This window comes from Theropithecus gelada, chromosome 1 (genome assembly GCF_003255815.1).
Source record: "Theropithecus gelada isolate Dixy chromosome 1, Tgel_1.0, whole genome shotgun sequence".
Taxonomy (NCBI): domain Eukaryota; kingdom Metazoa; phylum Chordata; class Mammalia; order Primates; family Cercopithecidae; genus Theropithecus; species Theropithecus gelada.
In genome coordinates, this window is record NC_037668.1 from 133,346,627 (window position 1) to 133,359,091 (window position 12,465).

The 12,465-nt window shown below is 35.2% G+C and overlaps 1 pseudogene; it reads right to left on the reverse strand.

Moving 5' to 3' along the window:
• Positions 1–7,630: 7,630 nt before the first annotated feature.
• Positions 7,631–8,132, reverse strand: LOC112607881 (annotated as a pseudogene).
• Between the last annotated feature and the right edge of the window lie 4,333 nt (positions 8,133–12,465).

The window sequence follows — 12,465 nt, forward strand, 5'->3', positions numbered from 1 at the left end:
TCTTTCTTTCTTTCTTTCTTTCTTTCTTTCTTTCTTTCTTTCTTTCTTTCTTTCTTTCTTTCTTTCTTTCTTTCTCTCTCTCTCTCTTTCTCTCTTCCTTCCTTCCTTCCTTCCTTCCTTCCTTCCTTCCTTCCTTCCTTCCTTCCTTTCTTTCTCTCTTTCTCTCTTTCTCTCTTTCCCTCTTTCTCTCTTTCTCTCTTTCTCTCTTTCTTTCTTTTTCTTTGTGTTTTTGTCCTTTTTTTTTGTATCTGGGCCTTGTAGAATGAGGTTGAAAGCATTCTTTCCTCCTCTATGTTTTGTATCAGGGCCTTGTAGAATGAGATTGAAAGCATTCTTTTCTCCTCTATGTTTTGGAATAGTTTGAGTAGAATTGGTGTTAGGGAAACCATCCGCTCCCAGGCTTTTTTTATTTTTTTATTTTTATTTTTTTGTGGTTCTATTTTTACTGGGAAACTTTTTAATATAGCTTCAATCTTGTTACTTGTTATTGGTCTCTTCAGGTTTTTCATTTCTTCTTAATCTGTATAAGTTGTATGTATCTAGGAATTTTTCAATTTCTTCTAGATTTTCCAACTTACTAACATATAGTAGCCACTAATAATGATCATTTGAATTTCTACAGTATCAGTTGTAATGTCTCCTTTTTCATTTCTGATTTCATTTATTTGTATTTTTTTCTGTTGTTTTCTTAGTTTGGCTAAATGTCTGTTAATTTTGTTTAACTTTTCAAAACAACTTGTTTCATTGACCATGTGTATTGTATTCTTCATTTAAATTTCATTTATTTCTGCTCTGAATTTTTTATTTCTTTTCTATTAATTTTTTGGTTTGATTTGCTCTTGTTTTTGCATTTAAGTTGTGTTGTAAGATTATTTATTTGAAGTTCTTTCTTTTTTTGATGTAGGCATTTAGCACTATAAACTTTTTCTGAGTACTGCTTTTGCTGTATTCCATGAGTTTTGGTGTGTTGTGTTTTCAATATCATTTGTTTCAATAATTTTTTCAGTTTTCTTAATTTCTTCATTGACCCACTGGTCATTCACAATCATAATGTTTAATTTCCGTGTGTGGCTGTATTTTCCCCAACATTTCTCTTGCTATTGAGTGCTAGTTTTATTCCATTGTTGTCAGATAAGATGCTTAATAGTATTTCAATTTTTTGAATGTTTTCAGACTGTTTTGTGACCCAACATATAGTCTATCCTTGAGAATGATCCATATGCTAAAGAAAAGAATGTATATTCTGCAGCTGTTGGATGAAATGTACTGTAAATATCTATTAGATCTATTTGGTCAGTAGTGCAGAATAAGTCTAATGTTTCTCTGTTGATTGTTGTCTGGAATATCTGTTTAATGTTGCAAGTGGGGTGTTGAACTCTTGGGCTTTCAAGAGATAAGGTCTATCTCTCTCTGCAGCTCTAATAATATTTGCTTTATACATCTGGGTGTTCCAATATTGGGTGCATATCTACTTAAAATTGTTATAAATTCTTGCTGAGTTGACCCTTTTATCATTATATAATGACCTTCTTTGTCTCTTCTTATAGTTTTTTATCTTGAAGTCTATTTTTTTCTGATACAAGTATAGCTATTGTTATTCTGTTTTGGTTTTCATTGACATGGAATATATTTTCCCATCCCATTATTTTTAGCCTATGTATATCTTTGTAAGTGAAGTATGTGTGTGTGTGTGTGGGTGTGAGTTTTTTTTTTTTTTAGTGAACCGATTAATATTTTTTCATGCATGAAGCCATTCTATATTTTTTATTGGTGAATTTAGTCCACTTACATTCCATGTTATTATTGATAAGTAAGAATTTACTCTGGTTATTTTGTTATTTGCTTTCTGGTTGTTTTGTAATGTTTTCTTCCTTCTTTCTTTTCTTCCTGTCGCCCTTTCAGTGAAGGCAATTTTCTCGGGTGATGTGATTTACTTTCTTGCTTTTCACTTTTCGTGTCTCACTGTATGTTTTTGGTTTGAGACTACCATGAGGGATTGAAAATACTATAGTGTAGCACATTTTGACCTGATGACAATGTAACACTGTCTGCATAAACAAACAAATGAAAAGAAAACTAATAAAAAATGGTACCACTTAAGTTTGCCTCCTTGCTTTTTAACTTTTTGTTGTTTCTATTTATATCTTATTGTAGTGTCCATGTCTTGAAAAGTTCCTGTAGCATTATTTTTGATTAGTTCATCATTTGGTCTTTGTACTTATTATAAGAGTAGTTTACACTCCACAGTTACAGTATTATGATATTCTATGTTTTCCCATATGCTTACCTGTGATTTTTGTACCTTTATATATGATTACTTAGTTGCCCATTAATGTCCTTTTCTTTCTGATCGAACTATTCACTTTAGCATTTCTTATAGGACAGGTCTGGTGTTGATGAAATCTCTCAGCTTTTGTTTGTCTTGGAAAATCTTCATTTATTCTTCATGATTGATTTATTTATTTTATTTTATTTTTTTATTTTTGCCAGGTATTCTATTCTAAGAGGAAAAGTTTTGTTTCTTCAGCACTTTAAATGTGTCATGTCACTCTCTCCTGGCCTATAAGGTTTACATTGAAAAGTCTGCTGCAAGACATGTTGGGCCTCCATTGTATTTTTTTTTTTTTTTTCTTTTCTTGCTTCAGGATCCTTTATTCATCCTTGATTTTGTGGAGGAAATTTAATTATTAAACACCTCAAGATAGTCTTTTGTTTGGTATTCTATAACCTTGTGTGTGGATACTGGTATATTTATGTTTGGTAAATTCTCTGTTACTGCCCCCTTTGAATAAACTTTATACCCCAATCTCTTTCTTTACCTGTCTTTTAACATTTAGATTTGTCCTTTTGAGGCTATTTTCTATATGTTATAGGCATGGTTTTTTGTTTTTTATTCTTTCGTCTTTTGTCTCATCTTATTGTATATTTTCAAATATCCTGTCTTCAAGTTCACTAATTCTTTCTTCTGCCATTAAAGACTCTGCTGCATTCTTCAGCATGTCAACTGAATTTTATAGCTCCAGAATTTCTACTTGCTTATTTTCAATTATGTTAATCTCTTTGTTAAATTAATCTGATAGAATTCTGAATTTCTTCTGTGTTATCTTGAATTTCTTTTAGTTTCCTTAACATAGATTTTGAATTATCTGTCTGAAAGGTCACATATCTCTGTTTCTCCAGGATCAGTCCACAGTGCATTATTTATTTAACTTACTAAGGTCATGTTTTCTGTGATGGTGTAGAAGCTAGTAGATGTTCTTTGGTGTCTGGGTCCTGAAGAGTTAGGTAGGTATTTATTGTAGCCTACATAGTCTCAGATTATTTGTACCCATTCTTCTAGGGAAGGTTTGAAGATACTTGAAGGGACTTAGGTATTGTGCTCTAAATTGTATCTGCTTTAAGAGACACATCAAGCCCAATAATGCTGTTGTTCTTGCGGACTCATAGAGGTAATGCCTTGATGATCTTAGATAAGATCTGGGAGAATTATCTGGATTATCAGGTGGAGATTCTTGTTCTCTTCCTTTACTTTCTCCTAAGCAAACAAATTCTCTCTCTCTGTTCTAAGACACGTGGAACTGGGGGTGGAGTGACATAAGCACTCCTTTGACCACCACCAATATGACTGCACTGAATCAGAGCTGAAGCTAGCACAGCTCCGAGTCTCACCCAAGGCCTGCTGTAGGCACTTGTGGCTACTGCCTATGTTTTCTCAAGGCCGTGGGGTACTACAATCAGCTAGTGGCAAGTCTAGCCAAGTTTGTGTTCTTCCCTTCAGGATAGCGACTTCTCCCAGACCCCAGGTAGGTCTAGGGGTACCATACAGGATTCAGGTACTAGAGTAAAAAACCTTAAAAGTCTACCTGGTATTTCATTGTTCTTTGGCTGTGCTGGAGTTCAAGCCACAGTATGCAGTATGCCCCACTCTATCCTCTCCTTTGCAAAAACAGAGGAACCTCACCCATAGCCACCACCAACACAAGCCACAGAGAATATTGCCAGACTATGCCATGTTTTCCTTAAGGCCCAAGGACTCTTAAGTCAGCTTGTGGTGAATGCTGTCTGTTCTAGGACTCACCCTTCAGAGCAGTGGGCTCATCTTTGGCCCAGGGAAGGTCCAAAAATGCCATCCAAGAGTCAAGTACTGGAGTCTGGTACCCCAAGAGCCTATTTGGTACTCTGCCACTCTGTGGCCATGCTGGTACCTAAGGTGCAAGGCAATGTCCCCTAACTTTTCCCTCTGCTTTTCCCAAGCATAAAGACTTTCACCCCACTGCGCCCACCCCAAGCTGATAATATGCAGTCTCACCTGAAGCCAAGAAGTCTCAAGGTTCATCCAAGGCCCTTGACATTGTACATGGGTATCACTGCTGTTTATTCAGCGCCCAAAGGCTCTTCAGCTAGCAGGTGATGAATGCTGCCAGGACTGGGTCCTTCCCCTCAAGGGAGTGGGTTCTCTTATGACCCAGGTGTGTTCAGAAATGTTGTCCAGGAGTTAAGGCCTGCAACATGGGTCTCATGACGCTGAACTGTGTGCTCTCTTCGACTGTAGCTGAGCTGGTATACTAGATGAAAGACAAAGTATTTCCCACTCTTCTGTCTCCTCTCCTCAAGCAGAAAGGAGTCTCTTCTGGAGCCACAAATTGTGAAGCCTGAGTTTAGGGGAGGGCCGATGTCAGCATTCCCTTAGCCTCTCCAGCTGGTGTCTCAGTAGGTTGCATACCTCCTTATTTCACTGTCTCTAGGCCCAGTTCTGCAGTAGGATGCACCAAAGAGTTGCAGTCCTTATGGCCTAGACTGTCTTTCAGTTTTACTTAGAGACGTAGAGCACATTAGCCATTGGCAGCTAGCTTTGCAGGAACTCAAGTTCTGATCCCTGGGATTGGGGATTCCCCTCTGGCTAGCGCTGGTTTAAATGAGCTCTCTGTTGGCAGGGGTCAGTAGAGTTTGGCTTGGTTTTTCTTTCTGCTCTAACAGGACAACATTGGGTTCAATGACTCACAATTGTGGTGCTTCTCCCACCACCCAAAGATGTTCTTTGCATCACACCACTTTGCACCATTACTTTGTTTACATAAACGTAATATGGCTATAAATCCTCTTCCAGTGACACCTTATCTGGGACTATGCTTTTGGTATCTTCTAGCTCTGTGACCCCTTGTATGTCAGCATGTCTTTAGTCACATATGCTTTCCCAAACCATGTGTTTTCTTCATGTTCAAATCTTTCATAATTTGAACAATGTATACTACTCTAACAGCATCACAAGCAATATTTTTAGCTAAATATTCTAGCCAGCTTTAAATCATCACAATAGAACTTGTGTATAAAATACAGACCACTCTGTTTCTAAATATGTATACAAAACAAATAGAAAATAACAGTTTACTGGTACTAACAATTCATACTTTAAATAGAACACCTTATGATGAAATTTTGCTGTAAACAATAACTCATAGTTTAAATGTAGTAGTGCCATGTTCTCTGTATAACTTATGGGTGTGGCACTCTCAGGGAGGTAGCGGAGAATAAAGGAACACTCTAGAACTCTATAGAGTTTCTGGAATACTCATTCATTCATTTATGCAACAAATGTTTATGGTAGGTACCAGAATAAATTTTAAAATTACAAAAATAATTGTCTGTCATGGAGCTTATATGGCAGTAAATAGGAAAAAGCAAAATTAAGAAAAATAAGTCAGCCTATAGAAAGCTGTGTAAGTTCTATGTAGAAAAAATAGAGCCAGAAGTGCAGCAGTGTAATGAAATGTGAAGTAGGATTTATAGTTTCAGGTAGAGGAAAAAAAGTCCTCTCTTGGGAGGTGGCACTTATATTAAGACCTGAAGAATATGAAGAGATGAGCACTGTAAGTATCCAGGGAAAGAAGCTCTCATAAAGAGGAAATACCTTAACAATAAAGGCCCTGAGGCTTAACTATGCATTACATGTTTGCATAAGGAAGTAGGCAATTATAGCTATAGAAAAGTAAGAATGAGAGAAAATAATAGCATGTGAGGCTAGACGAAGCAGGGTATTCCATGGTTAAAGCCTGACATACCATGGGAGGATATATCTTTGTAAGGTGAAAATTTGAAGGGATCCTGCTGAGTTAATCTATGTGAGAAATGATAATGTCTTGGAACAGGGAGACAGCAGTTGATGTATGGAAACTTAAATGACTAAGGAAAATATTTTGAAGTAGAGTTTATAGAAATTTCTGATATACTGGGTGTCATTTTTTAAAAGAGTAAGACAGATGTCAGTAATGACTCAAAAGTTTTTAACTGGATAAGTGAAGTTACTATTTACTGAAAGACAAGCCTCAAGTGTTCATTTGGGCCAGGCCCATAAGATTCTGAAGTAGAGATGCTGACTGAGCGGTTTTATAAATGTGTCTGAAATTGAAAGAGAGATCTTTGTGTCTAGTTTAAAGGGTTTAGTTGGGTGTAAAATAAACATTTTTGAAAGCACAAAATAAACAGGGGAAGAGGAAACAGTGTCACAGTTCTAGGGATTGGATAATCATGACATAAAGCACAAAATAAGCCCGGATAAGAAATTGATATCAACACTCACAATGTAAAAAATGTGTTTATGGCTTGGGTGGAGGAATATGGAAGTGGGAGCAAAGGTAATATGGTTTAGACCGAAAAAAAAAAAAAGATGACTTAATTGCTTGCTCTGATTAATTTCATCACCACAGAGACTGGCTGTCTGCAGTTAAGTGATTGAACATCTCATGCCATGATGAAGCACTTATTTCATTTTATAAAATATTAGCTTATTCTCAGTAATGTTTTAGTTTAGGCACGCTAGCTGTACATGTTTTAGAATTTGTGAATTTGACAATCATATCTTCCCTTTGTATATCAGAGGTCTTCTGCTTCAGTGTCAATATTAATTATGTAAACAATAACCAGTTTCAAAAACTTTCTACTCCATACATTTCAGAATATAGCAAAATTATTGTTTTTCCCAAAACACAATGCTCTATAAAATTTTTACTGTTTGTCATAGATTGCAAATTGTTTTATCTTCAATGTTGAATATGTTAACTAAATTAGTAATAGTATCATAAATAACATCAAAAATGTCTTTTTTGTCTAAAAAGTTACATCTCTAGAGATTTTTTTCTCTAAAGATTTAATTCCATGAAATAGATTAAAAATCAAATTATTATAAGAATCTAGCCGGGCGCGGTGGCTCAAGCCTGTAATCCCAGCACTTTGGGAGGCCGAGACGGGCGGATCACGAGGTCAGGAGATCCAGACCATCCTGGCTAACACGGTGAAACCCCGTCTCTACTGAAAAAAAATGCAAAAAACTAGCCGGGCGAGGTGGCGGGCGCCTGTAGTCCCAGCTATGCGGGAGGCTGAGGCAGGAGAATGGCGTGAACCCGGGAGGCGGAGCTTGCAGTGAGCCGAGATCCGACCACCGCACTCCAGTCTGGGCGACAGAGCCAGACTCCGTCTCAAAAAGAAAAAGAAAAAAAAAAAGGAATCTAATTTCTACTTGAATACCAGATAACACGGTTATAAACTTGAATAATACATCTTTTAATGGATTGTATATTCTTTTTTTTTTTTTTCAGCCCAGAGGTCTTTTATTTATTTATTTTTCTAACACCTATTATGCCATGAATTCATAGGGAATAGGTTCCAGCAGCTCAGGCTCCTTCCCATTGGTTTTCACAAAGTGTGCTTCTCTGGGTGGAGCAGGCTGGCGCTTCAGTGGAACCCAGGTACCTTTCTCTTTGGCTTCTTTCTTTTTCTGATCATTTTCCTTCACGCCTTTCAGGAAGCTATCTCAGCTCTTAGAGTGCTTAATGTGCTCAATACGCACATTAATTCTCTTGGCAAGAATCTTGCCCTTAACTTGTTTGTTTACAACAATACCAACAGCATGTTGGGTAAGGTTGTAGACTCTCCCAGTTTTGCCATGGTAACACTTGTGGGGCATTCCTTTTTGAACAGTACCCATTCCCTTGATGTCTACGATATCACTTTTCTTATAGATTCGCATATACGTGGCCAAAGGAACAACTCCATGTTTTCTAAAAGGCCTAGAGAACATATATCGGGTGCCTCTCCTCTTTCCCTCTGTGTTCGTCATTTTGGCGAATTACTGGAAGATGGAGGTTCCGGCCCGGATTGTATATTCTTAATGTGTAAACACTTTAATAATGATTGCTTCATTTTCGTAAAAGGCAAGAAAACCTGGACAAAATAATAAAGAAATCTAAAAAAATATTTTGATCTAAATGAGAAAAAATGTCTACAGAGACATTTGTATATGCACCTTTTTAAGCCGCATGCTTTCAACAACATTTTGACAGAGTACTCTGAAAAAATGGTAATTTATTTTAAAAAATATATACCAGTATTTCTTCAGTAGATTTTGTTTCATATGTTTGAGAACATACTACACCTGCCATGATGGATGAAAAGTGGAATAAAATACGTTGCACATTTTGAAATAAAAGTAATTGCAGACTTACACTCTATCACAAGTTACTAAATCCTCAGAGTACGAGTATTCAGACTACCATCTACATATTGTACATTTGTACATGTGTACATATTTTGCTGAACCTATAATTAACAATTTTTGAGTGGGCAAAAGCTGGAAGCATTTTTCTTGAAAACTGGCACAAGACAAGGATGTCCTCTCTCATTTTACTCTTATTCAACATAATATTGGAAGTTCTGGCCGGGGCAATGAGGCAAGAGAAAGCAATAAAGGGTACTGAAATAGGAAGAGAGGAAGTCAAACTGTCTCTGTTTTCACATGACATAATCCTATATCTAGAGAACTCCATCATCTCAGCTCAAAAGTTTCTTAAGCTGGTAAACAATTTCGCTACAAATTCAAACATCTGACAGCTTGACTTTATAGCATAACAATAGAACCACCGCCTTGTACATAAACGCACCGGCAGGGGCAACAGTGTTAAATACTTTTTTGATAACTACTTAACACAAGAAAAGATTAGCTCTCTGAGAACATATAGAGGACAATGAGCTTATTAGAAATATGTGGAAAATTTTAAAATGAGGAAAGGGGGAGGAATCAATTATACATGAATGGGGCAATTGAATATATTTTAGAAAAATAGCAATTATATTGACAGGTAAGTTAATAAAACTTTAAAAAATCAATTTCATGTAGTTTTAGGTTGAAAATATTACTATTTTTTTACATTCCTGATTTTTCAACATGGGGGATACAATTGAAAAGATTGGTTGACATGTCAAGGTTGCATATAATTTAGTAGCACTGCTGTAGAGGTAAATAAGCAACTCTGGAGCAAAATTGCCAGGGTTTAAATACCAGCTTTACAACCTACTGTTATTTATTTTGTCAAAGTAGTTATCTCTGCATTTCTCACAAACCCCATCTGAAAAATGGCTGTAGTAATAGTAATAGTGGAAAAATAGTCTTTGCCTCATAGGATTTGCAGAAACATCAAATTATTTAAAATACGAAGCACTTAGAACATGCCTAGCATAAATGTAAGCATCAAAGTGTTAGCTACTGTTATTAGTTCTTAATATATGGAGTATTCATAAACTAAACTTATACCTGCATATTTAATGACTTAATATATCAACTATTGTTTTCTTGTAGTCAAAGAAGATAGAGTATATCTGTATGAATAATACTGGACAAGAACGTATCCAAAATTTGCATGAAGAGATCCAGCTGAAAATCATTATTTTGACACCTTTGGTAACTATTAAGACATTGTTAAAAGACTATGAATAGAAAAAAAAATTAAAAGTGTCCATTTAAAGAAAACAAAAATAAAGGACATGTTTTTCAGGCAAGGTTGCAGTGTTCTTGAGAAAAATCTGCTAGCTAGGCACTACACCAGATTTTTTGCTCAATACAGGGTCTTGTCATTATAACCATTTTCTTTTAAACTCTCATTTACAACATACTGCAAAATATTATACCCTTTGTTTGTAATTGGGCATCAGTTTACAGTACCCAGAGGCAATGATGCAGGTGACTTGTTCTCAACCTCATCTGCCTTTCTTTCAGAATTGTTTATTTCATCTTTTAAATCTCAGGTCTATAAAGAATTTGGAAGTCCTTCACAAAGGACAAACAATAATTTTTAAACATGAACTAGTTGATGTGTTTTTATTTAAATGTATGAAAATATAGAATCATATAAAATGTTTGTAAGAAACATATAATGTTTACTCAAGCCAAAATTGGATTAATGCAGTGGCATAAATATCATCAAGTGATTTATATATTCTGTGACAGAAAAATCGACATAAATATTAGTTTGCAATCCCAAATTTCTTATATTCATTTTATAAGATAATTACATTAAGGATGATTCAAACTGTGCCTATCAAGCTATTTCTATCTGAAATATATAGATTCCCTCAAAAACTTCATTTTTATATTAAACTTAATTGAAATAGAGGAAATGATAGGAATAGAAACTTTCAGAGGAGAAAAATCTGAATACAAATACATAAAAATATATTTAATTCACTAGTTATGAATTAAATACACTGAATAAATCACATAACATTGTATAACCTTTAGAATGGTGGAACTGTTTTCTAATCAGGAGTCAATATTAGGAGTAGGGGAAGGCACAGGGAATGAAAGCTCATACAGCTGCTGCAGGCATATTTACTTGAAACCATTTTGAAAGGAAAATTTGCAATCTAGAAACTCTGAACAAAGAGGATTGTGAATTTCATTCAAGTCGCAGAGCAGTGCCCTTCACGTAGACAATAATGATGCAAAATTGTGCAGTAGAGAACCCGCACAGCAGAACACAGTATCTCTTCTGTGTTGTTATGACTCAACAATTTCAATTTCAGTTATATTCTCAACCTAGAAGGGAGAAACTCTGAGATGTGTGCTCTTATATGTGAAGATTAGCTGAAATTTGGAAGCAACTTAAATGATCTTAAAATAGAGATATATATTTGTGCATGATGCATCTAATTGATAATATAAAGAAAATAAAAAATTATATTAATATCTTTAGCATTATTAATATATGAAATAAAAATATATTTAAAAGTAGAAGGGAAGGCTTTCTAAAAAAATGGTTACCTCTGGTTAGGATGGGAAGAAAAGGAATCTATAAGGTTTTTACGATGTATCTCAACTAAAACTGTAATTGTTAACTGTTTCAGAGAATATTTGAGGCAAATATTTAAAAACTAACATTTGTGGCCATGCGGTGGAGGGGGGTGGCTCGCACCTGTAATCCTAACATTTTGAGAGGCCAAGGAGGGCGGATCACCTGAGGTCAGAAGTTTGAGACCAGCCTGTCCAACATGGCGAAACCCCATCGCTACAAAAATGCAAAAATTAGCCAGGCATGGTGGCACATGCCTGTGATCCCAGTTACTCAGGAGGCTGAGTCAGAAGACTCTCTTAAGCCCAGGAGGCAGAGGCTGCAGTGAACCATGAGTGCACAACTGCACTTCTGCCTGGGTGACACAGTGAGACACCGTCTCAAAAAACAAAACAAAACAAAACAAAAACACATTGACAGTTGATAAATATTAATGGTGGTTAAAATAGTGTTCAGTTTATCATTCATTCCATTTTGTTATTTTGCTTGTTTGATATTTTTATTTAAAAAGGGAAAAGGGAACTGTTATTACAATGAGCAGCTAGTATTTAGTTTGCTTGAAAAAGTGAAAGAAAAGACAGATATTATATTTTCTTTATATTTCTCACATTTGATTCTTTACTTAAAGCTTTGGTTCCTATTTTTTCTTATCATAGATAATATTTTATTGAGTTAAAATTGGGCTAATTATGTTATTTTTATTTTTAATTTTATATCTACCTATCATATGATCAATTGGAATTTACAGATCATAAAATAATAAGTAGTTACAAAATTAATCTTTACATGGTAAGATATTTGGTTAGCTATCTGTTAAATTTTAATCAACTTAAACCTTGACCATATTAAAAGAACTGGATGGTGCATATATTAATAAATTCAAGCAATAAATAGTTATTAAACACTGAATATAATTGTAAACTTTGCCAGGGGAAAATATCGTCAATTTAGGATAGCATTATTCTTTTCCTTTATCAATTTTTGGTGGATAACAAAAGCAAACAAAACACAGAGTTAATTTCTTAAAACAGTATTTATTATTATTCACATAGCAATGGGTCATATTGGCGTTCTACTGACCTGAACCAGCTTTAGTTTACTTGTGTTGATTGTTGTTGGGTTGGGGACATTTTTCTGTGCTCTGCTAGTGGGAAAGTTGAGAGCTTCCTAGTCTAGGATGTCTTCATTCATATATCTTATATATTAGTATGACTGTTAGTTGAAATAATGGGTTAACTGGACTCTATATCATGAATTCTCCAGCAGAGTAGCCTAGATTACGGTGGCAGTGTTCTAACATTAGCAAGAAGGTGAGCCTTAATGTGGAAGTCCTTTTTATGTCTGTGCT